Raw genomic sequence first — 27264 nt, forward strand, 5'->3', positions numbered from 1 at the left:
TGGTTTGATTCAATAAGAATGATATGACACTTATACAAGAATGTATCAGTCAACTGGAAACAAAACTTACCCAATGTAGTTATCATTTTACTTTTCACAGAACAGTTTGGACATTTAATACTCCCACAAGGCAGTAAATAGATCTATGAGTTGTGTTAGAAATATTTTATTTCTGCTAATTTTTCTTACTCTTTTCTAGGCATATGCAGCAAACAAATAAGTCTGTCTAGCTTTCTGGATTCTGAGAATTGTCACTTTTCAGTCCAGGTTCCAATTGTTCATTCACTTAACTAAGAGCTATGTTTAAGTGCCTGTGTGTGTGCCAGGGACCATACTAGCACTAGGCTATGGCAGTGAAGGAGATAAAGCCACCTGGGTCCTCGAGAGATCACAAGTCAGGGAAGAAGACAAAGACAGAACCTATAATCACACATGTGGTGAGGGCTACAAGAGGGGAAGGATGGAGTGTTGTCTGAACCAATGACAGAAGACTTAATGAGCTTGAAAGATTGAAGGATCAGCAATATCTTCTCTGTAGAGGTGACATTTTTAAGAAGAAATAAACGAATCAGCCAGATGTCAATGGCAGGGGAGGGAAATTCAGGCTTTGCAGGCACCAGGAGCCACTTTTGTGAGGAACAGAAGGTAACGTAAGAGGCTGGCTCCTTTCCTTGCCTCATGTTCATGGCAAGGATTCTGAACATACTTTATAGAAGTTTATTTTTCCAATGTCTAAAATGAAACATTTAGAAAAAAAGCTTTTACTACCATGTTTCCCTCTTTTTATACATTGGTTATTTTTCAACTCTTGACACTGATAAGATGGAGATGAAGCCAGAAGACAATTGTGTGCTATTAGCAAGGAGGTATTATCTAGGAGGTATTTCAAGGAATCATTTATTTTTCCTCACCACAGGCATTGCGATAAGTTCTTCTTTTAATTTATAGTTGTTGTAACTCTATGAGGTAGCTATGATTTCTATTTTTGCAATGGAGTAAACCGAGGATGGGGGAGGGTAAGTTACTCACTCTGGGTGAATAGAACTAGAATTTGCAACCAGCTGTCTTTGACTCAAACGTATAATGCCTCTACAAAGTAGCAAAGGCACAGACGGAGCTTATCACGAGCATAATTAGAAACAGTGACCATCCAGTTTAAGTGAAGTTAAGGAAAGTACACAGGAGATGAGGCTGGAAGGTGCAACGTGATTAGGAAAGTATACAAACAGGTATCATGGAAATTCTTGGCTTTCTACTTAGAGTCTAGCTTATTTCCAAATAGGTGTCTTCTCATCATCACCATCCCATGCAAGGAAACCTGACTATCCCCAGCTCAAGGGGCCTTATATTTCTACGGATAATGTTAATTCCCTCAACAGCAGTTGATCAACACTATATGGCAAAGTCAATCACCTTTCATCACTCCCCAGTTCGCTGAAGTTGTTTTAGGAATACACAAACCACCAAAATGAAAGGGGAAGTCTAAGAGGTTCTCGAAGAAAAAGTTCCATTGATTTTCTTTTTTAAAGTTCCTGGAAGAGATGTGAGACCCAGAACTGCAGCAGTCATTTCACCACAATCCTGAAGTGGAAGCCAATTAAAGTGAGGACTCTTAAGTTTTAAAGGAGAACACGAAGAAATTATCAAAAAGTGCTTAAGATCTTTGCTCCTGGAATCACCTGGTGACTTCCCATCCTGGCTCTGCCATATACTGACTGGATGACCATGGGCAAGGTATTTAACTTCTGTAAACCACCATTCTATGATATGCTCCCCGTGGATACTGATAACACCTCATAAGGGTTTTGTGAGGATTAAATGAATATATATAGAGAGACAGAGCTTAGCATCTCACATTCAATAAATGATTACTTCATTATTAGAATTCAAGCCACAGTGAAATATTTATATCTTTGATGAAACAGGAAAATTAATGGCTGTGTTTGAGTTTAAGGATCTTAACAAACATTACCAAATATTTGATATACTAAAGCACGTTTCAGTATAGATTTTCTGTATTTGGTTTAACCAATTACTTTTGTACTCAGAATCAGAGTCGGGAAATTTACTATTTCAACCTATCTTTCATAGTTAACAAAAGAGCAAAGGCAGTTCAATGGATACAAGATAACCATTTAATAAATGGTTCTAGAACAATTGGACATTCTATATAAAACAATAATCTAGACACAGATTTCAGACACTCCACAGTTTACTGAAAATGAATCATAGATCCAAATGCAAACTGCAAAACTTTAAAAATACTAAAAGATAACAGAAGAAATCCAGGTGACTACGGGTTTGGTGACAAGCTTTTAAATATAACACCAAAAGCAGAATCCATGAAATAAAAAGCTGATACACTGACTTTATTAAAAATAAAAACTTCTTCCCTGCAAAAGACACTGTTAAGGGAATGAGAAGAAAAACACACATTGGGAGAAAATATTTGTAAAACACATAACTGATAAAGAGCTTGTGTTTGAAATATACAAAGAACTCTTACAGCTCAGCAGTAAGAAAATAAACAATCCAATTTAAAAAATGGGCCAAAGATCTCAACTAAAACCTCACTAAAGAAGATATATATAGATGACCTGGCAAATAAGCGTACTAAAAGATGTTCAACATCATGTCTTCAGGGAATTGCAAATTAAAATAAGATACCACTGCACATCTACTTGAGTAAAATCCAAAGAACACCACCACCAAATGATGGTAAAGTTGTAAAACAACAGGAACTCTCATTTATTGCTGGTAGGAATGAAAAATGGTAGAGCCACCTTGGAAGATAGTTTGGCAGCTTTCTACAAAGCTTACATAGTCTTACTATACAATCCAGCAGTTACGCTCCCAAGGATGTACTCAATTAAGCTGAAAACTTATGTCCACAAAAAAAACCTGCTCATAAATGTTTATAGTAGTTTTATGAGTAGTCTTCAAATACTGTAAGCATTCACGATGTTCTTCAGTAGAACAATAAATAAATAAACTCTGGTACATCCATACAATAAAATAGTCAGTGAAAAAAAAAAAAAAAGGGGGCCATGAGAAGACAAGGAGGAAACTTAAATACAAATTACTAAATGAAATAAGCCAGTCAAAAAAGGCTGCATACTATATTATTCCAACTGTCTGATGATCTGGAAAAGCCAAAACTGGAGATAATGAAAAGATCAGTGGTTGCCAGGAGGAAAACAGACAGAGGGGAGTGGAGAGGAATAAGTGGGTGACATATGATAGATTTTTAGGGTGATGAGCTGTTCTGTATGATACTGCAATCGTGGATGCATGTCTTTATGCCTCGTCAAAACTCATAGAAGGTAAAACACAGAGTAAACCTTACAATAAACTGTAGACTTCAGTTAATAATAATGTATCAATATTGGTTTACTAATCGTAACAAATACACTGCTCCAAAGCAAGATTTTAACTGGGGAAACTGTGTGCAAAAGAGGGGATGGAATATGGGAACTCTCTGTACTATCATCTCAATTTTTCTGTAAATCTGTATTTGTTCTTTAAAAAGGCAATTAATTTTTCAAAACCAGTGGCCATATTTAAGTTTAAGGAGTTTAGTAAATAGTATCATATATTTAATAGAAGAGTCCATGCCTCAGGGTGTATTTTCTATATTTGCTTATTATTTACTGAGATCCAGAGTCAGTAAATTTACCATTTCTCCAGATTTGGAACAAGGAAGACAATCAGTTGTGAAACTGATCATGTATGTAAAATTATTAAACTGCCTCAACTGAAACTGACATACAGCTCAAGTTTTATACTTCACAGCACCTATGATCCAAAAGAAAAAGGGGATGTTCCATGAAATCGGATTAAATAAAGACTTCAGCCTTGGCCTTTCCCTGATTCTAAAGGTCTGCTATCCACTTCATAAGTCACCTAGGTCTAAAGGAAAAAGAGAGTTACAGAGGCTAATATGTAAAACAGTGAGTTTCTCTTGATTGTCAGCTGGATCCAAGAACAAGGTACTCAATTTCATGTTCAGAAATCCAAAGAGCAGGAGGAACACATTTCACAGACTTCTACCGGCAAAGGAAGCTTGCATATTTACTCTGTGATTTGGCAATTTGAGTTTATTTCTGTCACAGTAAGATATTACAGGGGGAGGAGCAAACTACTAGTGGGTTCTCCTTTTGAATCTGGAATGAATTTACTGATGGTTCATCATCCTGGCCCTGAAAAATACTGTTGTAACAATGAAACTGTATGTTTTTAAAATATTTTTACTGGAAATAACATAGATAACCATAAGAACATTTTTAAAAATTAATTTTAGTTTTTCTGGCATACCTTTGCATTTACTTGTTATATTCCTAGTAGTGGCAGGAGTATTAATAAAGCAATGATGATTTTTGTCGTTATTATTACTCAATATAGAATCATTATAGAACCTGGGAGTAAGTCACTTGTTTAACATTTGGGCTGGGATATATAGGGTAGGCGAGTGACCTTTTTAGCTACAGGCCAACTCAAATCATTGATGAGTAAGAAGAAAGGGTGGTAGATGTGGTGAGTACAAAACATAGCAGACAGAAGACAGAAAATAAAACATGGCAAGAAAAGGTCAAGGTCAAGTGGCAAAGGAGAAGCACATTACTATTCTGAAATGTGAGTCAGGGTCATACCAGTCTGCCCACACTCTATCTCTGCCAAAATGAGGACTGTCCATTCCCTGGTAATGTGGGTTCTTGGCCCTCTACCTGCATTGATAAATTCACTATACTTTGCAAAAAGTGACTATTTTTTTAATCATGCCAAAATGCAATTCTAAATATGTAATTGTAGATACCACTCCCCTCTCCTCAGCAACAGGTTCTGGCATTTAAAGGATTTCCTGGACTCAAAGCTATGGCATCAAGCCATAAAACCCTTTGCGTTACTCTCAGTCTATTCTTGTTTGTTTGGCAACAAAATAAGGTAGAATCAAGAAGCTTAGCAAAACTTTTAAGGAGCTGTAGTCTGTGTTGGATGACCACTCACCACTCGCAATTCCTCCTCCCTGGCAACTTCTCATATTTTCTGTAAAGCAGTGATTTTTTCAAATTAAGGTTCCAGGCTACATAATTCAGAGTCAATTGGCTTGCCTAGTAAATATACAGATTCTTGGGCTCTAACATCCTAGGCATGGTGTCTAGTTGCCTGCATTTTTGACAAGCATTTCAATTAATATGTGAATTAAAGCTTTCTGCAAGTCCTCCTTCCACCCAACTACCTGCCCCAATTTTGCTCTTTGGTGACTGTCAGCTGAGCTTTGCAAGGGTATTAAAAATAACCACTATATTCACAGATACTATTTAAAGAAGTAACTCCTCTCAAGGATGTTTGCATTTTTAAGGTGTCTCCAAGAAGTTATAATCTCTTTCTTGATGAGAAGAGAAAAAGTATAATATTAAAGGAAGCTACCTTGTCAATTTGTGTTATGCACAAATGCTCAAATAATAAGATAATAATCACAAGCAAGACTTATGGAACACTGATTTACTATGTGTCAGCTCATTATAAACATTATTGCTAATTCCTGTCACAAACCATAAGAGAAGTAATTTCTCCTTTTTACTGAAGAAATAACTGAGGGTTCTTGTGAGAAAATGCTTTGTTCCAAGGCCATACATTTAGTAGATACCTAAATCAGCCTCATATTAGGTTGTTTGGGCTACATAATTCTGGCTCTTTCTATTAGACTGTAATTCATTCTGCAAAAAAAACCCAGCTTTTCACAGACAAAATACACGTTAGACACCAGCCTTAGAGAATTCTGGTGACATCGATTTGGCTAAAGTTGTTGGAACTCTCATTATTTTTATGAACGATTAAAGCATTTTACATGTTTCCAGACATTTCTTTAATAAGGTTTAGTACTACCGGGTTGAAAATGTGCCATTTTCATTACTGCCCTGAGATTCTCCCTGTGCCCAACTCTTTTTATTTCTGCAACTTCAGTTTCATTTCTATCACCTTTCAAAAAGCAGCATGTCTCAAATTATTTATCTTTGAGGTTATTTGCATGATTTTGAACTATAAAGAAAGGTTACAGATTTTTAGAGAAGTGTAGGAAGTATGGGAATTTATTTGTGTAGTTCTTGCTTGTTGACTGGGGAATGAATTCCCAGGGTTTATCAACCTGTTCTGTCAGTTTGACATTTAGTTTAAAGTATTTGCCACTCAGATTCTCAAGGTACACAATCTCCTTCCTATGTTCATCTCTCAGATATTTTTGGAGAGGATCTTCTAGGTGTGAAGTCTAGATGCATTTTGCCAACTATTTTAGTTTATTTTTTTAATTTTTTTTTCTAGCAAGAACACAATTCTAAAAATCAAACTTCCAACATGTATTTTGGAAACTTAGGTAGCAATTTATTAAAACCAAATATTAGTTTTACTCAAACACATGACTTGAAGGCTTTGGAATTCTTCTGAACTTGTAGGTACTCTTGAAGAAGCTACATGGAGAGAAGCTATCATTCATTTGCTCTGAATAAGAGAAATCAGTGGAGAATATAAAGCACGCATGATGATCTGCCTAGGTGCATTCATTGCATTTGATGATCCTGGGTGTCCTTGTTTTGGAGGCATTGGTCTTTACTCTCTGTTCCTCTGTGTTATCAGAGCAAAAGCAGGTACCAAGCATTTTCCTTTCTGACTATCAGCCACACTTTGGCTGTGTTTGGTCAATGGTAGACACAGGCAGAAGCTTGTGGGAGGTGAGAGGTAAGGAGAGACGAAACCGAGTGTTTCTTTCTCTTCTTCTCTGCCAGCAGAATTTTGGACACTGGTTTTATACTCTCCACAGGGTCAGCTCCTTCACATCCTTCATATCCAGCACCTTCATAATCTCCACATTGCCACTTCCTGCAGGACACGTCTGCTATGCTTCGGGCTTCCACTCAGTAACCCCAGCCCCTATGCCAGGGGGCACTACCTCCTTCCTTTATCTCTCCAGCCTCAGACTAGGAGTGGTTTCCTGCTGTTTAAATATCTTAGATTACTCTATTGTGTCTTATTTGCATTTTAAATTCCTCCATCACCTGTATAACCAATTCTCTAAGCATAGGTACCGGAACTGGTTTTTATTTTTCTAGTTAAACTCTGACTTATATATCTCTATGCACATGTAATTTATCACGGTGTTAATAACGCTTTTTAGTGCATTGTAATGGCAACATAGAGGAGTGTGGGGAAATTACAACAACTCTATTACCCAAATGTTGATCTATAATCAACTATTGAGTATTTGCCATTATGTATTTTTGAATAGAAGAATGTATGTTTTGCTGAAAGAATATTTTTACTTGGCATGCTAATCCTGCAGTAACCCTTTCTATTTCTACTTAAGGGAAAGCTTTTGGGAGAAAATAACACACCAATTTGGGGATTATTTTCTGCTCAAAATTTTATTTCAGGTACATTACAGATTATAATTTTTTAAATGTATTTTAAATTTTAAGCCAGCAGAAACATAGACACCTATGAAATGTTTTCATGGCAGCATCAATTTAAGATTTAAACTAGTACATAAAACCTCTTCACTTACATTCAAAAAATTAATTACTGGTATGTTTTGTGAATTTGTACACAGTACAAAAGAAGGTCAAATTTTCTTTTACCACATACAGTTTACATGTTTAAAAAGGCTAACCAGAGGCTCCCAAAGCTTGGTTGGACACTCCTCTCTTAGCCAGAAAGAAGTACTACTAGTGGGGAAAGCCATTCCTAGCTCTGGTCCCAAATTATTACCAAACAATGTGGGTTTTCTCCAAATCCTGCTTTTTAAAATTCCTGTTTACACAACTAAGCTCTATTTATAGCTTCCATTACAAACAGATGAAGCCATATTTCTGAATTTTGACCCATGGAATGTTGGAGAAAGTATGCCCCTTATAGTCCTAACCCCTAGAAGCTTCCTGAAATACTCTTCACTTGTGCTTTTCTTTCATTTTGCCCAAAGCAAAGAATATAATTGGAGAACCTGAGTTCTTAAAGATGGCAAGCTACAAGCTGGAGCTAGGTTCCCAAATGACTGTGTCAAACAGAGTATACAGCCCCTCCACTAGCCCCCAAAGGCTGATATGCATGAGATGCTAATGTGTTGGAAAAATTTGCTTTTATTATGTTGAAACACTGAGATTTTAAGATTAGAGTAGCAAGTATTTACCTTCATTAGTGCACAGATAAATTAAGCACCGACAGAACAAAATTTCAGAGATATACTGCTAATCTGAGATCTAAATTTCTCCTTTTGGATTCATTTTACTAATTCTTCCATCTTTTCCTCTCCTCTTCCTTCTCATAATTTCCCTGTGTTCATTTTAATATGGAAAAATAACCTCTGTTCAAATATAAATTTAGGAGGGAATGCTGCCAAAGGCTTATCTTACGGAGTGCCTTGAGAATTTAACTTGTATTTTATTTTTCATTGCTATAGCAAGAAACATTTTTGTTAGGCTTTTGAGGGGTGAAACATCAACAGCAAATAACAGGGATTTGCCCCACCTGTTCTCCAAGCTGGACAAAGAACTCACTCTGTATTTCTAGCAATTGGGTCTTTCTAAATAGGCCATCAATCTCTTCTAGAAAGGATAATCTGCTCCTTTGCAGGAGAAAAGGCATGAAGGATGTCTTCTAATGAGAACCTTAAACAAATATCAAGGGTTGGCAGGACCATGAGCACAAGACAGGAAAAAGAACAAAGAAATGGTTCAGGATACCTGATGATGTTCTAAGGCCAGGGTCATGCTGGAGCCTGTGAACCAAATGAAGCATGCAAGAGGGACTCCATGTTAAGTGCTTAGGGCCAGTGCATGGAGTAGGAAACCTGTCTCATACTCTTTCCCATGCTTCCCTGAGAGTTGACCAACCACCATTTAAGGACTCACCTCTGATGCCCCAAGACAACTGCACACCTAATGGAGTAGTGAAGGAGCAAAATAACCAGTGTTTTGTGATACTGGTAAATCTGTGCCAGTGAGTCTTGAATCTAGATCAGACAGGAGTGGATGCTCCATTACTTAAAAATTGTATGCAACTTTATCCCAGGCATGGACATGTTATATTCTTATTGATTTCCACCCTTCAATATTCTTAACTGATATGGTTTTGTGTAGATTATCCCAAGTAAAATAGGGAACTCAGGGGCTTTAATAATACAGCTGCCACTTGGATCAAAACTTTTATAGTTAGTACAAGTTTACCTCCTCTTCTGTGTGACTTCTTCTCTTAGGTCATGCTGGCTTCAGAATGGCATCCTGGGAGAGTAGAAAGAACATCATCTTCAGAGTAAAAAGTATCTCTGGGAAATTGACATATCCTTCTTTGAATTTTTTTTCTTCTTTGGGCAACTTACGTCATGGAGCTGTGACCAGGTTGAAGTGATCTATGTAAGTGCATCTAGCATTTTGCCTGGCACATGGCAGGAACTCGGGAAATCTAGAGATACTATGCAAGCATAGTTTCCACAAGTAAACGGATGTTTATATTTCTGTATCCAGGGAAACCCAGGGATAACATCTATTTTTCCTAATAAAGGTATAGCCATGCTATTTCCCTCATATCTGCTTGAGCATTTGACTTTCTTCTCTTCATAGCTCCTTTGGGCCTGAAAGCTCCAATGGTAGACGGAGAATGCAGGACATGGGAAACAAAGGCAGTCATCCTTGGTAGGATGAACACCCTGCACTTCACACCTTGTCCCAGTACTAGCCCCAGAATAGCAAGGATTAAATTGGCCAACTTCTGATCCAGGAACAGCCATTATCTCCTTGAATTTTTACAATCCCAAGGAAAAGGGATTTGAATCTTCATTTGAGAGATGAAGTCTGAATATCAGAGCATGAAGTTACTTGACCAACCTCATATAGCAAATCAGAACTTTATCTGGAATTTACAATAAGGACTTTGTTTATCATTTGACATGTATAGTTGATGTAATTTTCTCATTTTCCAACATACTTTTCTCCTGTAGTAGCAAAGGCAAGCAGAGAGATGGATTTTCTTCCTCCTCCCACATCCCCACCTTGTTCTTTTTGTATCATTGACAGAAAACCAGAACATTATCTTTGTGACACTAGAAAACTTGCAACTCTGACACTGAAAGAAACTGAAGCCGGTGCCAGTTTTCCTTATCTTGGTTCAATAATTCCATCCTCAGAGCTATTCACTGCCACTGGCCATCGGAGCTCCTCTGCTTCTACAGAACAATGACCTCTCATTGCACAGTTACCTTCATCCCAAAACACCAGAGTGATTTCTAGTTAGGATAGTGAATTGTGACCAACAATTAAATACTAATATGTCAATCTAAATGACAGTTCACTAAAGATAAGCCTTCTACCTATTTTTCAAAGCTTTGGAGTTATTATTCAAAGACCACTACGGTTTATGAACACTTCAGTCTGCCTTGTAAGCTATTGGGTGAAAACACACAAAAGAAGTCAAAATCAAATTTTTTTGTCCTTGGGGACATGTGTGTAAGATAGGGTACATGTAGTGGTCAGAGGAGAGGAATGAACAGTAAGTAAGTAAGTAAGTAAGCAAGTAAATGAGTAAGTAAATGAGGTGATGGGAAAGTCTTCCTGAAAGAAGTGAAAACTGAGAGGTGATTAGGATTTGAAAACACAAGAAGGGGCCAGGCACGGTGGCTCACACCTATAATCCCAGCACTTTGGGAGGCCAACACGGGCGGATCACGAGGTCAGGAGATCGAGCTAACACAGTGAAACCCTGTCTCTACTAAAATACAAAAAATTAGCCGGGTATGGTGGCGGGCACCTGTAGTCCCAGCTACTTGGGAGGCTGAGGCAGGAGAATGGTGTGAACCTGGGAGGCAGAGCTTGCAGGGAGCTGAGATCGCGCCACTGCACTCCAGCCTGGGTGACGGAGCAAGACTCCATCTCAAAAAAAAAAGAAAAGAAAACACAAGAAAGGTTAAAAAAGAATGATCTAGACCTGGAAGAAGAGGGTAAACAAAAGCACAGAGGAAAAATATATGCAAGGAATGGTATAGACATTAAGGAAATAAATTTCACCAGAGAATTAAATTGTGAAGAAAGGAAAAAAAAAATAAGTTCATAAGTTACTGTCAGAAGCTTGTACCATGTGGAGTGTTACAGAACAGGGCAGGACAATTGGACTTCATCCAATTGACACTGGGGAGTTTCTAGGGGTTGAAGTAAGAGGCCATGATGTAAGGGATGTTTAAAAAAGATTAAAAGGTCAAACAAAGTCAAATGAAAGGAGCAAATTCTAGTATTTGATACTACAATAGAAAAATTATAGTTTATAATTTAATGTATGTTTCAAAATAGCTAGAAAATAAATATTGCAATGTTCTCAACACAAAGAAAAGATAAATGCTTAAGGTGATAGATGCCCCAATTACCCTGATTTGGTCGTTGCACATTGTATACAGATATCAAAATATCACATATATCCAAAAAAGATGCACAATTATAATATGATATATCAATGAAAAAAAAATGAAAATAAGTAACCCCCACCCCTGGAAAAAAGTTCAAGGTGGAGAGGTTATTCAGGGTAGAAAAACAATTGTTAGACATAATTCGATTGTCCAACGAAAATTGTTGGATACCCGGAAAAAAAAAAAGGAATGAAAGAGTGAAAACAAAACACATCAAAAAACAACATAGTTGGATCTAAAATAGTAGAAAGAAACATCACCTCGAGTAAATGGCTGAAGGATTTTGCCAGTGGTTCTCAAACTTGAGTATGTGTCAAAATTTTCTGAAGAATTTGTTAAAACACAGATTCTGGGTTTGAACTCCAGAGTCTGTCCTTAGGGTATAGAATGACAGGCAGGCCAGGCGCAGTGGCTCACACCTGTAATATCAGCACTCTGGGAGGCCTAGGTGGGCAGATCACTTGAAGTCAGGAGTTTGAGACCAGCCTGGTCAACATCGGGTGAAACCCCGTCTCTACTAAAAATACAAAAATTAGTCAGGCGTGGTGGCACATGCCTGTAGTCCCAGCTACTTGGGAGGCTGAGGCATAAGAATGACTTGAACCCAGGAAGCGGAGGTTGCAGTGAGCCGAGATCACGCCATTGCACTCCAGCCTGGCTGACAGAGTGAGACTCCATCTCAAAAAAAAAAAAAAAAAAAAAGGGCAGGCAGAGATATCCTCAAAAGTCCCTAGAAGGTGGGATTATGTATCTGATACTCAACATTGAATACCATATTGTATACATTTCATTTCCCATGGTCAGAGTAGGTGTGCAGTAAAGGCAGGAGATATTGTATTCCTGCTTATTAAATCTCACTTGTCATTTGAACATATAATACCATAAACATGTTTCTTTTCCCAAACACCAATTGCTGCACCCAGGCTCCCTTTCTGAGGCCAGAACAGCAATTTAACAATCACATCACCCAGCAGTGATATGCTATGCATTTTCAGAAATTATCCAAAATGAGAACTCCTGGGGTCCATAACTCAGCTCTCCCCTTCCCACATGTGCATGATTTCCTTCGCCTCCTATTATGCTCTTTGGACCTGTAGTCATGCAAATGACACAAATGAACAGCTGCATTCAGCCAACCGGATGGTCACATGTGGGAAGAGACGGGATGGAGACAATAGAAGTAATAGCCTATGAAGTAAGTTAGTGCTACCGAAATTCTACATTTTTTCTATTAAAACCGAGTGAAAGGTTAATTATTTCCATCCGTATTCACTTAACAGAGGGAATTAATGTCAAAGGCACAGTAAGAAATTTTCAGCAAAATTTCACAACTGCTTATCCCAAAATAGGAGAGGAGAGTGATTGAATGTGTGTTGGAGAGTGTGATGGAAGCAATGAACAGGCTTATGTAAAACTCTGCTTGCTTGAGATATATAGCTAAATTGCTAGGTGGTTGGGGAAGAGAACAAGAAGGAATCCATTCACTCTTTTGAATTAATACTGAACCCTGATGAAACAAAAGATGGTCTTTTTCTTCCTAGGTGCTATTCTTCTCTGAAATCCAAGCTATTTGAAATGACGATATAAACTTTTCTCAGTTCACAACAAAATTTGTGTTTAACATGGGTCACATTTAAAGACTCTATGTACACTCATATTTTGTAGACATAGGAATATTTATAATCTTTCTGAATTTTTCATAGTCATGTTTTTACTTTCCTCTTTCACAAAGTGCTTTCTCGAAGCAGGTTATATGTATATAACAATCTTCATTCATAATAGTACATTTAGTCATATTTCTATATCTGTGGAGACAGAGAAACGTATTCTTATTGTGATGGGTACTACTGCTTTGCAATTTATAGGTTTACTTACTGAAGAACCATAAAGTTTATAAATGGCAATTAAAACTCAGGATGAGGGTATTTAACCCATACCTTCATTAATATAAAAAGCAATATTGTTCTGTTGACTCTATATTCTTTACAGAAGCATCTAGGGCCCAGATCTTTTGTAAGTAGTTACATAAAATAAAGAGATGTTGTATTCCATTGTATATTAGTACTTAAAAAATAATGAAACACACGACATAAAACCATTTTCTTTTTCTTTGTTTGTAGTTATATTAAAAAATAAACATTTGACTTCATTATTAGATATCAAAAGAAAATATTTTCAGTAAAATTAACTGAATAATAAAAGAAAACTGTAAAAAATTTAAAATATGAAAAAAAGAGAGGCTGGATGCAGTGGCTCATGCTTTTAACGCCATCATTTTGGGAGGCTGAGGCAGACAGATTGCTTGAGCCCAGGAGTTCAAGACCAGTCTGGGCAATACGGTAAAACTCCATTTCTACAAAAAATACAAAAAATTAGCCAGGCATGGTGGTACATACCTGCAGTCCCAGCTACTTGGGAGGCTGAGGTAGGAGGTTCACTTGAGCCTGTGGAGGTCAAGGCTGCAGTGAGCCATAATCATGCTACGGCACTTCAGCCAGGGTGACAGAGTGAGATCCTGTCCCCACCCCACCCCACCCCACCCCAAAAAAGGGTAAGAACCAAATGCTTAACCTTGATTTTGTTACATATAAATATTTTAGACCTCTTTTCTGGTTATAAAAGTGAAGCATGCTTATTTGTAGACAACTTGGTAAAGAGCCAAGAGTATAAAGAATAAAATTTTTAAAAAACCATTATTCTAAGGAAAATCAGTATTAATACTTTGCTATATTTTTTTCTAGTCACTTGTTTGTACATTAAACACATATATAGTTATATATGAATGTACTAAAAATATCCTATATTTGAAATAGTCAATGCTCCCTTGAAAAATGCACTATTATATATTATTCCCTTTTCCATAATATTCACATTTTTCAGTCACAGAGTATGAATTATTACCCAATCTAAAATCATATATATCAATATGAAATTTAGTTGCTACTAATAATGATGTGATAAACTTATTTCCTATTATTGGACTTCTCCTATATTTTTGCACTGTGATGAACTGGACAGAAATTTGGCAAGCAACTAATCAGCCAGAGCTAAACTGCACTTTTTAGCTGATTTTATAGAGTATGGAAGAGTCAAGCAGTCATTCATTCAAATAGTTTTTAATAACTACTCTTTTTTTAGGCACCATTCTATGGGGGATATTTCAGTAGATAAAACATATAGAAGTCTCTGGCTTCATAAAGCTTAGATCCCAGTGTTGCCATTTATTAAGATAGAGAAAAGTCAAATAGAAAGTGTTTCGTGGGTTTTAGGTGGGAGGTTGGAGTTGTGAAAAATTCTGTTTCGAACACATTCGGTTTGAGGTGCCCCTGAGGTATACAACTGAAGGAGCTCAGGAAAGAAGTCTGGGCTAGAGATATTGGTTAGGGACTTGTCAGCATACAGATGGGAATTAATACCATGAGAATAGATATAATCATCCAGAGTAAAAGGCTGACCGGGAACTACTGAGGATGTAGGACTTAACACCTATGGAGCACCAACATTTTAAAAAGAGGTATTTGCAAAGAATATGGGAAGAGAAAAGAGGTAAATGAGACTCCTAAAGTTATGGAGCCAAGGAGCCAAGATGAGGAGTGGGTGTGTTGGCGGAAAACAAAAAAAAGAGAGAGAGAGAGAGGCAACATTTTTTGAGAAATCAACAAATATAAAGACTAAGTGCACATTTAGAAACATGAAGTTCATTACTAACAGGAATTAGAAATACGACCCTACTCTGACGGCTATATACTTCTTTGCCATCTTTCCTCCATTGTTCTCACTTTGTTTTAGCCACTTCCTTCTGTCGTTATACCTTGTAATTTGTTCCTTTTGCTGTGCCACTCCTGAAATCAGACATTATACTCTGAGATCATCAGCATCATTTCTCCCATTTCACTCCCTCAAATGCTTCTAATACAAAAATCTATTTGACATTACATCCCTTGGAGCACTGATCTCTTTTCTTTGTATCCATTAGCATTTTCTGTTCTATAGTCCAACACTCTCCCAAGAACATTGATCAGCCTTTACCCAGTAAACCAGGAATACTTTAGGGGCAATGGTCATGTGACAATACTCTTGCACTTGTGAACAAATGGAAATGGGAGATTCAGCATAAAAACAAGGTGCATTCTTTTAAGACTTTTGTTTTAATAAGTGGGAGATGAGTTTTAGCAATCTCTTAATAGCAAAACCCAGTAGGAGGCACTGCTACAGTTCCATAGTGGATTTAACTCAATTCCAATTAGAAACTCTCAACTCTTTTGTGATGTCCATTAAAAAAAACCCACCCAAATACCTGATTTTATCACTTATCCAATGAATTCATGTCATTTAGAAATTTCCTGGAGGAGACTGGTTGGAGCTATGGAAAATGGAATGACTGGGCTAAATGGCTTTTGTCTTGGTTTGGGTTCCCCCAAAATCATGGGATAAGGATTCATGTGCAGTGGTTTATTGATATGTGATACCACGGAGGGGCAGGGGGAACAGTAAGGAAAAAGGGAGTGGAACAGGGAAAGAGGGAAAGAAAGGCAGCCAATAAAGGGGATTTTATTATGCCAGTTAGCCCATTGAGTAACTGGAGCTTAATCCTGCAGGATTCATTGTACAATATGGGACTCAGAGTTACCTCCACTTCTCACTAATCCCCAGGTAGGAGCTGGAGTATTTAGACCTACTAATAATGATCCTCAGTTAGCACAGTGCCCTTGGGGGAAGAAACAGAGAAAGCCCTCAGGAAGGAAGTCCTGCATTACAATATGAAAGCAGCCTCTGCTCCAGCCTGTTCTGATGCCCTCCTCTCCAAAGATGCCCTGAGGGCTCTAACATTCTATTTCTAAGGTATAGGATTCTGTAGAAATGTATGGACCCCTATTTGGGGAAAGGATTTTGTTTAAAAATTGTTTTATAGATTTGAAGAGATTTGAATAATTATATTCAAAGCATTTCTATTATTCAGGAAACTCCTTTTTTATTGAATTTCATTTAAATAAACCAGTATGGAAACTGTCTGGTTTGTCTAATCATATAACTCAGTAGAAAGAGATAGTTCCACAATGCACAGATAGCTGAATAAGCCCTAACTTGAAGGAAAGTTTGATCTTGTTCTCCTAATTTTGTTCTTCTTACCTCTCTCCTTAATCAACATAGGCTGGCTTCAGTTCAGCATGCCAATTAATCTCCAAATCCCAGTGGCTTACCACAACAAAGGATTATTTTTCAATCATACTGTATGTCCATAGTGGCACCATAAACATCTCTGCTCCACATTGCCATTCAAGGACCCAGGCTAACAGAGAGTTCATCTTCTCATAGGTACACCCCATGCAAGAGGCAGCCTCTTTTGTCACTGCAGCAAGGGAAAAAAGTATGAAGAATGTTGGATATAAAAATGCTCTAGGAATAAATGCTCAGTGACACAAAGTAAAACCAGCACTCAGGCAAAAGTTTAATTCTCTCAGCAAGGCAATTTACTTCTGCAGAAAGATGCTACCTGCGTTAATCAAGATTGCAAGAGCACAGAGAACAAAGGAGACCGGGGGAGGCGGGGTTTATCCTTAATGCAGTCCCTATCTCTGTGTGACTCCCCATGGGCTGGGGTCGAACTGCACAAACTGAGCTGACCCGATTGGCTACTTGTACATATTTTCCTAAATATAGAAGGGGAGGGGGACGTAAGGTACAGATGTGGAGCACGTGAGACATGCAGTTTCAGGGGAACAATAGGTACAGGTAACCAAGGGAATGGATGTGAGTTATTGATTAGAGCTGATGGGAAGGGGGTAGGCTGTTTATGGTCACTAGGGGCAAGGAAGAACAAGAAAGTTGAGTTTGAGAACAAAGGATAAGGAAGTTAACAGGCTAAACTCTTGGAAGATAAACTCAGAAAGATTTATTGTATCTTACAAGAATCACATGAGTTTTCACTGTCTTGACTCAGTAATGACAAATCATGTCTGCCCACATTGGCTAGAACTATTTGCATTGCAAAACCTAGCTGCAAGGTGCTGAGGAGTGTAGGGTACAAAGAGTATATGTGATGAGCATTATTGTTTCAGCCATACCTACCAAATAGAAAAGACTTCCAAGATCATCCAGGCCAAAGATTTTCCATTTGTGCATGCCAGGAGCTCTATTGCTCCCAGCATTCATTAGGGATTCTTGAAGGTGTAAAAGTTATTCTGCCCCCTCCCTCATGTTAATCAGAAAAGCTTTTCTTCATTTTTCCCCATATTGATGTTCCTCATACAATTTTGTTTGAAGAAAGGATTTTGTTGCTTTTTAAAAAAACATATATTTGGACTGCACCAAATGTAGTCTAACTTTTTCAAAACCAAGCCACAGTGATATATTTTTTTTAAGGTCATGCAGCTGGTCAGTAGAAAACCTTGTATCAGAACATTGCTAGGACATTGTCTACCATGACGTTATGCCTGTATGATCTCCTCATTGTTGGGAAAACCCGTTTCTAAGAAGTTTGTCAGGATTATCTGGAAAAACTTAAGCCCAATGTGATTTGAAAAACGAAAAAAAAGAAAAGAAGAAGAAAACAAGAGAGAGAAGCACATGGCGGTAGGGAAGAAGCTTTAGTAAAATGAAAACCGGGGTAAAGAAGCAGTCAGAAAGAAGTGCAGGAGGTGTGAAGAAGCTGTGAGCCCAGATGAGAGAGCCACGCTGTCTAGACTCCAGATGTGAGTACATGTCTTCAGTGAGTCCAGGCGTTGGACTCTGTAAACACTTTCCCCAGATGTCATGGCTAAGCTACAAATCCTTGGATGGGTGACAGAATTGGCTGTTGTTCTGTTCAGTGAGTGACTGGTCACGCTGCAGGCTGCCCTGAGGTTACACCACCAGATAACAAGACTGTCTTACAGTCAGTCTTGGATGACCTTGAAGAAGTGAGGCAGAGCACTGAGCCCTCTTGAGTGCCTCCAGAGACAAGTCGGTAGAGCCCAGGCTCTCAGGTATAACCACCCACCCAAATGGAGATCAACCTGACCCCAAAAAGGCAAAATGATAGAGAGAAGCTGAGTAGATAAAGTAGAAATAGGCTACTGTTTGCTAGCAGCAGAATTTTGGGTAAATTGCTGTATCTTTCTGGGATTCTCTTTCCTCTGAGGGATTTAATCAAATGGTCTCTAAGTTCCATTTGAATCACTTGAACCCCAGAGGTGGAGATTGCAGTGAGCTGAGATTGTGCCATTGCACTCTAGCCTGGGCAGCAAGAGTGAAACCCCATCTCAAAAAAAAAAAAAAAAAAAAAAAAAAAAAAAAAAAAAAAAAAAAAAAAAAAAGGTAAGTCAAACAGATAGAGAAGAAAAGTTCTAGGCAACCACTTGAGATACGTTGAGGAAGCTGAAAGTAGTGCATATGACTCTGCCACTTATTGCCTGTGTTACCAAGAGCATGCTATTTAACTTCTCTGTGCCTCAGCTTCCTTATCTGGAAAATAGGCCAATAATAGGTTGCACAGAGGATTGTTGTAAACATTAAATGAGATGGTACCTACTACAGAGCCTACCAAGTAGGAGGTACCCAAGAAATGATATCAAAGTATCATATTATGGTTTGGGGTTTAGAAAGAACAACACAAAAGTCAACACATTGCCAAGCTTTTAGCTTTAGCACTTGGTTAAGTAGTGTTGCCATTCACTCATTTAAGTTATATAGGAAGAAAAGGCAGATGAGGAAGAGGAAAGTTAGCGAGACAATAAATTCAATTCTGGATGTATTGAGTTGAAGGCAAATGTGCAAGCAGCAGATGGAGTGTACAATAAGTGGCTTAATGTATACATCCAGAGTAAAAGAGAGAGATCTGGTTGGAAGATGTCAACACATATATGTCAAGCCGACTGTAAGGCGCACAAAAATAATGCCTTAAATTTCTGCTTTGGTGTCATACTTTGTCCTGAAAAACTTTTTTTCTTTGATCCACATTCCTATCACACCTGTAGCTATCAACAAGTAAATTATTAGCTGAATTGGAAACATTAATAAAACTGAAAACTAAATTGTTTGTTGTTGTTGTTGTTGTTGGTTTTTTTTTTTTTTTTTTTGAGACAGAGTCTTGCTCTGTTGCCAGGCTGCAGTGCAGTGGCACAATCTCGGCTTTCTGCAACCTCTGCCTCCTGGGTTCAAGCGATTCTCCTGCAGCCTCCTGAGTAGCTGAGACTACAGGCACATGCCACTACGCCCAGCTAATTAAAATTTTTAAGACTCTAAGATACAACACCAATAAATAGGTTTTTGAAACCTGACAGTCAGATGAAGTTGAACTATTGGGCCAACTTGGCCAAGCCACAAAGATAGCCACAGGCTCCTAAGGCGTGTGTGTGTGTGTGTGTGTGTGTGTGTATTCCCCTAAACCTGCATTATTTTCTGAAATGGTGAGGGTGGTAGATTCATAAGTGCCATCAGACCATATCTGATGAAGTGAAGACTTTAGATTTTTCCTGACATTTCTTCCTATCCAATAAATCAAATTAGCTACAAAACATCATCAGTGTAGCAGATCTGCCTGCCTCTTCTTTCGGTTTTTCATTTCAAATTAATATCAGATAAAATAATTAATGACTTTCTAAGAATTTTCCAGATCAAAAACACATACATGAGAAAATTGTCCTTTTTAAGAGGAAGAAAACAATTTTATTTAACATAAAACTTACTGAAAAATTCAAAGGCTGCCAACTGGGCAGGAAATTAAGGTGAAGTCTCTGAAAAGTCTCTCTGCTCATCAACAGGAGGGAACAGCAGGAGGCCTGGTGGCTGTTTCCTAGACGTTTTCCACGTGAAGTCCTTGTTTTGTAAGGCTATAAACTGTCCCAGATAGTATCTCCTTCCCTCCCATAGAGTCTAAAACTACCAAACCTCGACTCCAGAATATTCTCATCCTACCAGGCCTTCTTTTCTGCCATTTTCTATGCTCTTGGACTTCCTGGAATCCCAAATTCTGGTTTAAAATTCGCTTTCATTTAACCATTGAGCTCTCTGTCATAGGTGCTGGGAAATTAGTGGCAAGAGAAAGCTCAGGCTTAGAGCAATATATATATATTTTCAAATGGAAATGGGAGGGAGGGGTGCAAGAGCCTTTGAAGATTATTTAATTAATGTTAAATCTGAAATGTAATCCAGCACTCTATCTAGGACAACTCTCCCACCACTCATGATGTAACCCTTATATTGAAGCTGCTACTACCATTTCTGCTTTAAAAGGCAGGAGATTTTGTGTTAGAAAGTGCAAAGTGTGTGCTATCCCCCCACCTACTCTCTCTCTCTTGCTCCTACTCTGGCCATGTGATGTACCTGCTCCTACTTTGCCTTCCACCATAAGTGAAAGCTCCCTGAAGCCTCCCCAGAAGTCAAAGAGATGTGGGCACCATGCTTGTGCAGCCTGCAGGACTGTGAGCCAATTAAACCCCTTTTGTTTATAAATTAACCAGGCTCACGTATTTCTTTATAGCAATGGAAGAGCAACCCAATTCACTGGTTCTATCTTTTGTTTTTTGGGTTTTTTTTTTGAGATGGAGTCTCACTCTGTCACCCAGGCTGGAGTGCAGTGGTGCGATATTGGCTCACTGCAAGCTCCGCCTCCCAGGTTCACCCCATTCTCCTGCCTCAGCCTCCCAAGTAGCTGGGACTACAGGCACTCGCCACACCGCCCAGCTAATTTTTTTGTATTTTTAGTAGAGATGGGGTTTCACCATGTTAGCGAGGATGGTCTCGACCTCCTGACCTCATGATCCACCCATCTCAGCCTCCCAAAGTGCTGGGATTACAGGCATGAGCCACTGCGCCTGGCCTGGTTCTATCTTTAATATCAGTTTGAAATCAGGCAAATCATTATCAGGACTTTAAAGTTCAATTCGCCCCTCAGTGTTCTGGCATCATTTTCTTCATATCTCTGTTTTAGAAATTCTCCACTTTAATTGTCTTAATCTGTTCAGGCTTCTGTAGCAAAATACCAGTATAGGGGTCCAATCCAGAGTGAATGAGGCTAATACAGAAAATCTCCATGAAAAAGAGACAGCAGAAACAAGTAGAAAAATTAGAACTTGTGATCATGGAATATCTAAAAGAAATAAGAAAATCAGTATATTGAACATGATGGTTTAAAAGAAAATAAAAAACATAATGGAAGAATATGATTTTATGGAGAAAAAGTGGATTTATAAAATATCCAAGTAGAACTACCAGTCATTGAAATAAAAATCAATGGGAAGTATAAAGAGCAGGAAAACACAATTGCAGAGAGAGTTAGTGAAATAGATGATAGATATGAGGAAATTATACAGAACACTATAGCTAACATTAATAATAATCATAATCATAAACAGTAAAGAAGGTTCAAAAGATATAGATGATAGAATGAGAATGACTAAAACACAAAGAATAGGTTTTCCAGAAAAAGTAGTTGGAAAAAAAATAGTGCAAACACATTATTCAAAACATTAATGGCTGAGATTTTTTTGGCATTGAAAAACATCATGAGTTCTCAAATTGAAGAAACACACTGAGACAGGCTAAAAAACAATTCTGCATTTAGACAGTAATAAAACCAAAGAAATCAAAATCTTAAGAAATTTTAAAAGCAATCAGAGAAATGTGGCAGGTCCCTTATAATAAACACAAATTTGCAACAAAGAAGTCAAAAGGCATAAGATTTCTCAAAAAACTGAGGGAAATAACTGTAAACTTAAATTTCAACACCAGCCAAACTATTACAAAAAGTGAAAAAATAATGTTGGAAAATAAATTAAGATAATTTATCATCCACAAACCTTTGTTATAAAAATCACAGAAATATAAATATCATTTGGAGAAAAGTTCAAACAAAAGGAGGCAATGAAACCAAGAACCTAAAATGTCCAAAGAAACTGAGAGACAAACTAAGGGAGCATTGGTTCTAAAAAGCCATAATAATTAACATAAATAATTTTGGTATGGTACAAATAAAACTCAAAAATAGTAATCATAAAATGGAAAATAGAAGGCTTAAAGCATTCTAATATCATTGCTTTTGTAGGAGTATTAGAGATAAATTATTTAACTTTAAACGCTGTTAAAAATGTCATAAGAAAATTGAAAGAGAATAAATATATACATAACTTCATCTCAGTACAAAGAGTGAAAGGAAGGAAGGAAGGAAATATAGTTCAGTCAATCCGATAAAATGCATAAGAGTAAAGCAAAGGAAAATATTTAAACATCCCACATATATAGTAGTCTTAATAAAATTAAATAGATTTAAATTGCTTGTTGTTTTGGCCAGTGACCAAAATATAGAATAAAATCCAGCTATATGCTGTCTATGAGACACTTAGGATATAAGTACACAAATGCTTTGAAAGTTAAAGGATAAAAAACACATCTGAGAAAATATTGTCAAAAATAAAGCTTGCTTAGCCATGTTAATAGCAGATTTAAAAAGTCTCTAGAAAAAAAATCACATACAGAAAAGACAATCATTACATAATAATGGAAATAAAATTTTAAGAGTTATGTAGCAAATGTAAGTTATTTTTGGCACATAGCAATGTAACTTTATATAAATCAAAGATTAATAAAATTGTAATGAGAAACTAATAAATGCAAAGTGAAAACTGTTGACTCAAATTCACAAAAAACAAATCAGGAAGCAAATAAAACTAAAAATTCTAAAGAAAAAAGAAAAAAGAAAAAAAGAGGCTGAGCATGGTGGCTCATGCTTGTAATCCAAACACTTTGGGAGGCTGAGGTAGGAGGATCACTTAAAGCCAGGAGTTTGAGACCAGCCTGGGCAACATATAAAACATCTTCTCTGCAAAACATAAAAAAACTTAGCCTCATAGTCTTGCATGCTGTAGTCTCAGATACTGGAGAGGCTGAGGTGGGCTAACTGCTTGATCCCAGGAATTTGAGGCTGCAGTTAGCTATGATTGTGCCAATATACTCCAGCCTGGGTGACAGAGTGAGATCTGCTCTTGAAAATAATATTTTTTTTAAAAAAGTAGAAAAGTAATTTGAGCAACAAAGTAATAAGCTAGATTAGATGGATATATATTGAACTCTGTAATCACTAAGATTATACAGTCTTATCCACCATACCTTGAACAGTTTTTAATTAATCACGTACTAGGTCCCAAAAGACTCAACAAAAAATTATATAGTAGAGACCATGTTTTTGGATTATGCCAGAAAATTGGTATTAAACTATGAAAGATAGCCACAAAGTTACATATTTGAACATTTATAAATTTTATTTGTAAATAATTCTTGGGTCGAAGAGGCTATAATAGAACTTGCACAGTATCTAGAATGGAATGTGAAATATCATAGAGCAAAACTTTGTAATGCTGCTAATATAGGCATGTAAATGTATGGCTGACCTGTATAGATTTATGTAAATGAGTTCCAGTGCCTTCTGGCTTCATGATGGTGCCACAGCAGGGGATCAGGTGGAGTTAGGAAAGTGATGTTAGTGGGTTCATTCTCCTGGCATCCACTCCAAGTGGTTGCCTCCAGATGGCTATGTCCCGCTAACAGTTTATTCTGAGTTCTAGTAACTGCACCCTTCCCTCATCTCTGGGCCTAGAGCTGTGACACACTACCCAGCTGTGACCAGCCCTGGGTTACTGTGCTATCTCTGGTGGTTCCCCTATACTCTCATCTTTCTAAGCTGTCATCTTATAAATAAACCCTCCTCAAATTATGCTGTTTTGAGAGTGCCATCTGTTTTCTGTTGAGACCTAATTTAAAAGACCTGTGCTGTCTTGGAGAAAGGGAGGGAGCAAAGTAACGGTAAAAATGGTGTCACTTTTCTGGTCTCACTGTGATCCAGACATTGGAATGATCTGGATGTGGCAGATGTGCAATTGCTTCCTTTCTTTCCCAGGACACACTTATGGGTTCTTCAGAGACTCCCTATCCTGGAGGTTTCTCACACAACCTTGGCCATGGTCAAGGCATCTCTCCTGCAGGTCACCATTTGGCTACCTTTGACTCCCCCCTCAGACTCTGTGCTTCTGACAGAAGGACAACTCCTCTGCCTTTAAGAGGAGAGAGAAGGAAGAGAAGGAAACATAATCAGATGGATGAAAAGGGGCATTTCAATGGGGTGTGTACGATTTTATTTTTATATTTTTAAAAAGATCTTTATCAAGATTACAAAATATTAGCACTAATAGTAACATATGTTGAATTTGGATGGAGAGTATAGGGATGTCATATTATTTTAAGTATATCTGCAAACATTTACTACTTAGGAAAATGATAATTTTTGAAAAGAGGTAAGTGACAAGGTATATGAGTCTCTCAAACAGGATCTGGAACACAAGGATTGAGCATCCTTCTGTGGCATCCTATTCCCTCTCTATCCCACGACTCCACTGATTCCACCTTGCAGATTTCAGATTCCAATGTGTTCTGACCATTGCATCCCAAAGATCCCTTGCCAGTTTGCCAAATGAGTCCTTTCCAAGTGTTTTTGGTTGGGATCAGGATGGGAATGGAGGAGAGGAAGGTGGGAAAGGATTACAGAATTTCTTGAAAAGTCTGAGCCACAGATTTAGTCACTCTTTAATCTCATAGGTAGTCCTCCGGCTGCTACTGTCCCTCTTCTCTGATTTCTTTTTACTGAACCTGGTAATCTTCACCACAGAAGCCATTGTTCCTCCCTAGGGAACTTCAACTCCTCTTCATTTCCTTATCTCAGCCAAACCACACCCTACTTGTCTTTAATTTAGGAAATCCAGGAGCAGTGGGAGGTATAAGCACTGCCTTCAGGCTCCAATAACAGAACATAGAAAGTGTACTAGGAATGTTTGAAGGTTGAATAAAAGGCTACTACCAGGTTGAGAGAAGACAACTTTGTAACAGTTTATATAATTTGTTCCAAGATTCTTTTGCATTACAGAGACTGTCATGGACTGGAATCATACCTTTAAACTTGGGACCTAACTCTGGGCTGTATTGTCAACAGACTCCAAGATTTTCTTTTGACCATAAGTCAGGATCTGTTTGTTTGTATGTATTTGCATCAGATTATACAATATATAGAAGAGTAGAATGTTCAAGTCAAGTATTTCAATTTGCAGATAAAGAAATTGAAGTCTCAGTAGAGGCAGGTCAGAGGTTAAGACTTGGGTTTCTTTCTGACTGCAGGCTCAGTGCTTTTTCTGATTATTGAGTAAGATATGTAGATAACTTTAAAAGGATGTCATGATTTTTATAGTTCAAAAGCATAATATCTCTTTAAACTAATGCTGGGAAATGAGGAACCATTGATCCAAGTTATACAAACATTTTCACTTGTTAGATTATTAATTTGTCAAAAATTTCTGAGAATCTGTTATCTTCAGACACTGAAGTCCATAGGGGTCATAATAGCTCTTTGAAGGAGCCATGGTGCATCTGCCCATGATAGATGAATTTATATAATGGAAGTGGTTATTTTAGTCACTGCCTATAGGTTTAATTTAACCATTTATTTTTATGAGCACATTGTAATATTCTAACACCCTCTTGGAGGACAATGTTGGTTCAACATCTTGGTGCTCTGATGCTATCTGGGACACCTTCCAGCTGACGCTCTAGTAGTAAATTTTTTAAGAGTTGGCATTGTCCTTTTAAAGTCCCTCCTCTAAAGTAGTCACATACTTCTTTGTATACAGGTTGGGGATTCCTTTAAAATCAATCATGTATGGCACCCCTTATAAACACTCGATAGTTACCAAGAGCATCAAAGGAAAGATGATGCCTGACTGCAATGCACTGACCATTACAGAGAGAAGTAATGTTTTTCATACAGTTGCCATTCCTTCCTACCCATGCACTGAAGTAGAGAAAAACAAAACCAACGGACATGCCTCCCTAGCAGAGGCTCCTGGACAAATCTTGGGCTACTGATGGCCAAATTTATGTGTAAACACAAGAGCAGAAAGGAGATTCAGAAACTAAAGAAGGAGAAAGATGCTGAAGAAGAAACTTGGGCCTTTCTTTTGCCTCTAGAAGGAATACTTATCTATCACTATCACTGCTACACTTACCTATTTTGCCCTCAAAGCTCTACCATATCAAGTGCCTCCCATTTGCATAATACTCTTACTTTTCAAGGCACTTGCCAGTGCATTAGTGCCATTTGGTTCTCTAGAAATCCTGTAACATTGGCAAGGAAATTGAGACTTGTCAAAGACATGCATATCTCAATAATAGGACCAAAACCCTAATCCAAAAGCTTCTGGAACAACGCAGGTAGAAGCTTAGAAAGTTTGAAAGTGAAGTGAAAAGGGAAGACTGGAGTCTTCCTTATATATATATATCCACTCTTGATATAACACTCTTGTAGAGCCATAATAACCCAGTTTTAGTCTAGACTATGGCATGAGGCAGATATAAGGGAACAGGTACAGATGATTTTGGAAAGTAATTCTGTAGATTTAAGAAAAATCATTGCAATACTAATGGTTAAGGTAGTCTTGATAAATGCTAAAATTTGGCCCTGATAATGACTCAAAAATAAAATAAAATAAAATAAAATAAAATAAAATAAAAAAAGCATCCACATGCATTGCTTCCATTGGTTAATTAATCGAAAGCTGCTTTTAGCAGAAAAGGCTCTAATGAGATACACATTTCAGGCGTTGGAGCTTCCTACCACACTTGCCAAGGCAAAATGTGTTCAACTTTTTTCTTTACTAAGCATTCGATCTCTGTATCCTAAGAAAACACCCATAGCCCCTGTCTGATAGCAATTTGCAGAGCCCACCTTACTAGGACTTCTGATCATTAGATCTATAGTCTTTGATGATTTGGTCTGAAGGTCTCTCAAGCTTTTCTTAACTTTCCACCCC

The 27264-nt window shown here is 37.7% G+C and overlaps 1 long non-coding RNA gene across 1 annotated transcript in view; it reads right to left on the bottom strand.

Moving 5' to 3' along the window:
• Positions 1-18373, bottom strand: part of LOC140708925 (uncharacterized) — a 112469-nt gene extending 94096 nt beyond the window's left edge. Inside the window, exons 1-3 of the long non-coding RNA XR_012089238.1 lie at positions 17507-18373; positions 15735-15800; positions 13153-13242 (exon numbers count right to left, since the gene is read on the bottom strand). This is a non-coding gene — a long non-coding RNA (uncharacterized lncRNA). The remainder of the gene's footprint in view (positions 1-13152; positions 13243-15734; positions 15801-17506) is intronic.
• Positions 18374-27264: the final 8891 nt, after the last annotated feature.

This window comes from Chlorocebus sabaeus, chromosome 17 (assembly GCF_047675955.1).
Source record: "Chlorocebus sabaeus isolate Y175 chromosome 17, mChlSab1.0.hap1, whole genome shotgun sequence".
Lineage (NCBI taxonomy): Eukaryota > Metazoa > Chordata > Mammalia > Primates > Cercopithecidae > Chlorocebus > Chlorocebus sabaeus.